We start from the raw sequence: 4,634 nt of genomic DNA, 5'->3' as shown, positions 1-4,634 counted from the left end.
TTTGTGAACACATCACACCCTTCAGGGGTTTCCTCTGTGAGGATAACAAAATATTTTACCTGTCCCCAAGTTATAGTCCAGAAAACCTTCACAGTGCTCTCCCATTGTTTGTTCTCTGGTGTGTCTCATGTTGACGTGGAATGCTAATGTAGCTCCCATTGGGTTTGGCTTGCAATGCTTAATTTACATCAGAGACAGGGATAAGTGAATAGACATGCTCTGTCAGGCAGAAAACCAGTTTGTCAATTCTGCCTTCTTACATAGTTTAAAATATGTTTTTAGTAGGTTCACATAAACTTCTTACACACCCTTTGTATATACATCTTCCAATGCTTATGATGACCAGTGTGTCCAAGTGGCTTTCATGTGATACTTCACACAACATTCTTTATAGATAAATACTATGACAGCAATGTGTTGGGTGTAGTGAGTTTGTCAAGCCTCCAAGGAATTGATGACACAGAGTAGTGAACCCTTTGTCAACTGGAACCAGTGGGTCTCGGTGTCACCTTAAGATTCTCTAGCTAATTTTTATGGATGACAATGTTGCAATTGTCATAGGCTGATGCGACAAAAGCATGGACCACTCTGCTGTGATCTGTATCTGACAGGATAGGGCATAGCATTCCACACATTGAAAGAAAAAAGCATGTCTGGCCTCTGTTGATATTTGGGATGTTTTAGAGAGAAATCATGGGGGAATCTGAGACTTCACAACACTCTGACAATTGGAGGGATGATGTCCTTGATGGAGGGAGCACTCAAGGTTCCCCAACAATTTGTCTAATCACTTTTCTCTATCTACCAGCCTCATCTCATTCCTAGCTGGGTTAAGACTGATCCAACTGCTCTTCATCCAGTGTTTACTACATTCAAATACTGGGTTATCTGAGAGAAAGCATCTACTTGAACTATAAAACAACAGAGAGGCTGCTTTAAGACCAAATCCTGCATTAAGTGACCTACTGCACTTGTACTCCATGGAGAATACCATCCTTCTACTCTCATTCACGACTGTGAAGCACCAGCAGAGAGACACCCCAGCCACCATTGCATGCTCAGAGGCTCGGTTCCTTCTGTGGCAGCTGTGCCCTTTATAGAGTGGGATAGTGTTACCGGTGGAGTTTCATAGTCCCATATCCAGTAGCCATGCCGCTACCCCTGCCTCAGTATGGCATTTCTAAAGTACCTATCACTGTGTTATCGAAGAGTTTCTGCCAACCTGCAGTGATGGAGAATGCAGAAATGATCTGCGGTGCACAGGGGCTATGGTCCCCCACTCAGCACATGCCCTTTGCGTTTTGACTTCCCCTCTCAACCACTTCAGTCAGTTCTGTTCTGTTTAGGGCCATATGTACCTGCTGAGGAGGAGGAAGAGGTAGAACTTGTCTGTTCAGAAGAACAGTGACATGTTAGGCCATTAAAATCGAGATAGTACCAGACTGAAGTAAAAATCAGATATATTGGATCCTATCTGAACCCAGATGCAGTTTGGAAAGGAGACGCCTAAAGAGATGTTGACTCAGTGACTTAAAAAGACCAATGAACTTGATAGACATTTAGGCTTTAGGCCTTAATACAGACAGGCTCTCCCGCGGCCTGTTTTTAAACAAATTATTTTTAATATTGCCTAAATATTAATGTTTTAGAGTGGATACTCTTCATGTTTTCATAAATGTTTTAATGGTTCCAAGCCTGAACTCCACTGAGGTCAATTAGAAGGCTCCAAATAAATCCTTCTTTTCTCCAGTTGTATTAGTATGCAGCCAGTAAAAGGACTAACATTGGTCCATGCTTTTATCTTAAAATAACCCCAAAGGACAATTACTTTTCATATGGGAAGTGCTAGAGTGCATAATTCCTGGGTGATACTTAAGGGGATACCACCAAGATAAAAATCATATTTATCTTTAATTTAGGCCTAAATTTCAGAGGTGTTGGGCACACACAACTTCGCCTGAAGTAAATGGGAGTAGTGGGTGTTCAATACCTTTGAAAATTGGGCCCTTAACCTTTAATTTAGTGCTGAGGCTAATATTCTACAGGCTGGTTTTGGAATAAATTGTGCAGCAGGTTTGTGTATAAACCGACTGCAATAATCCCCATACAATAAAGTCATAAATCATATTACTATTACACATTTTTAAAAATACAGAATACATTTTAGGGGTTTTTTTTTATTTTCATCATAGTTCCATGTGTTTTGGTACCAGACTGTGTGGTTTGCTTCACATTTTTGAGAAACTGGACTTCAAACCTTCAAAGTAAATGATAATTGATATTCATCATTTCTCCACAACGAAGAATTGTTTTAGATCCTTGGACTGACATGCCATAAGGAACTAGAGGAATGGCTGCAACTTATCATGAAGAAAGAATTCTGATTTTCTGCTTTCTCATACTAGGAATGGCTAAATAGGATAAATATTATATGAGTAAAAGCATGGACTAAATGCAGGACCCAGAGTTCTGAGTCTGAACTTCTGACCTGACTCCAAATTGCTGTATGGCCTAGGGCAAGTCACTTAGGACCAGATTTTCAAAGGTGTTGTGGTGCCTAAAGATGCAGCTAGACACCTAGGCACAGCTCCTCAATGGGAGTTAGGTGCCTAAATTGGATTGAGGAGTAGGGACGAGGCATCCAACTCCCACTGAATAATAATTTTTTCACCATTTATGCTGTTTGTTCACTCTGTGCATTTCACACATTTGCACAATGGAATTAGACTGGCCAACTTCATGCATTTATAAATAATTTAACTTTTTGGGATTCTCATGCACTAGCACAATGTGAAGTCCACCACACTGCAGGAGAATATTTGTCTCCTGAGAAGGAGGGCGAAAGCCGTATTTACTTAAGATTTTTTTTAAACAAAAATTATAAATAAATACATGGAGATACAAGTAGTGGGTTGTAAGCCTCTAGGGAGCCAGCCTCTAGAGGGAGATATGTTATAGACACTATGTATATCACACATGTATAAGCCTCGGAACCAATAGGTCTGTTTTTTAGCATAACAGTTTTGACGGTGTCTTTTTGATGCTGTTTAAATGCAATTTTCATAAATACTTTCTTTCATAGACTGTTTGCAGAATTTCAAATTCTCCAGGACACTTTAAGAAATCTAACAGGCGTTCTGGTATTTGAAATGAGGCTTGAATTTGTGCTGAAGACACAGTTCTTACAGAAAAACTTTTCTGCTGAATAAATTACACCAGAATCAATCTCTGGTGTATGGGACAAGAAACCTCTGGTGATAACCTTGGCTGGTCTTATCGTAGATCACGTTCATGATTCAGAATACAGCTAGGGACATATTGATATAGCTATTATAGCCTTCAATTTAGCTACTTGCTATGGTTTTGGACATCTTGAGGGGAAAAAAAGACAATTTGGTCAAAGACCCTGGCATCTTTTGCTTTTCGTAAGAAATGACTTGTGGACTCATTAAATGTTTACTATCTAAACCCCTTTGTAATAAGAAATCTGGGTTGTATATTAGTAATGTACCTCATTAGCTATGTATATTCCAGCTGGAACTATAATAAACATCTTGTTCCAAGCAGGAAACTTGAAATGATTCAATAATCTGAATAAGAAATCAAGCTGCACCATTCTTTTCATCACTTTTTGTTGTTAGATTTTCTGTGTGCGCATATATGTATAGAGGGAATACGGGGTATGTCTACACTGCAGGGAAAAGTCCTGCAGTGCAGCATCAAGTCTCACAGCCCGGGTCAATTGATGTGGGCTCTCAGGGCTCAGGCTGCAGGGCTGCAAATTGCAGTGTAGATATTCAGGCTTGAGTTGGAGCCTGGGATCTGAGAGCCTCCCCCTCGCAGGGTAGACATACCCATAACGGCTAGGTGAAATTAAGGACTCAGCTCCAGACTATTTTTGCTTTTAAAAAAAAAATCTGCCATAGCTGAGCAATCAAACACTTGAAGCCGCTGACAAACCCATGTGCTCGATTCCCCATCATCTTGCACTTTATGTAGTCATTTGCACCTGTGCAAGAGTGGGTGTAAAGTGCCATCATTGTCACTTGGCAGCATTCTAGACCCACTTTGCACAGGGTAAATGAGAGGCAAAGTACAAGGCAATGAAGAATCAGGCTCCTTTATGTTTTGGTACCTTCAAAAGACCAAAATAAGTCTGGGCTGAGAGAAGGGTTTGTTAAATGTTAGAAACAAATTGCTTTTTGGAACTGAACCTGAGAAAGAGAAGCAGAGGAATTGTGTAACCTCACATTGCTGTATTCCACTGAGGGTTTGTGATGACATAAAAAACACGGAGAATCTGCTTCAAGAAATGTAGTCATTTGACCTGGGCTCCCCAAAGAGAATGGACAGCCTCATTATATTGCTACTTCTGTGCAGCTCTAACCCACCCCTGCATCTGCTTCTCCCCCCAGCATCAACACTCTCATGACTTCAAAAGTTCTTATTAGCCGTTGAACTAGGCACTATGCAGGGATGGAATTCTGCCTGAAATGGACCCACTCAGGGAATGTCTGAGGTCTGTTCTCTTCTTGAGGCATGAGAAATATATGATATTATTTTTATTAGTTATTTGTACAAACCTACTGCTGCAGTTGGAGCCACTTGTGCAGACTTTTGTGCCTTTGTAGAGC

The sequence above is a fragment of the Natator depressus genome, chromosome 9 (genome assembly GCF_965152275.1).
Source record: "Natator depressus isolate rNatDep1 chromosome 9, rNatDep2.hap1, whole genome shotgun sequence".
NCBI lineage: Eukaryota > Metazoa > Chordata > Testudines > Cheloniidae > Natator > Natator depressus.
This window is presented reverse-complemented; position numbering follows the sequence as displayed.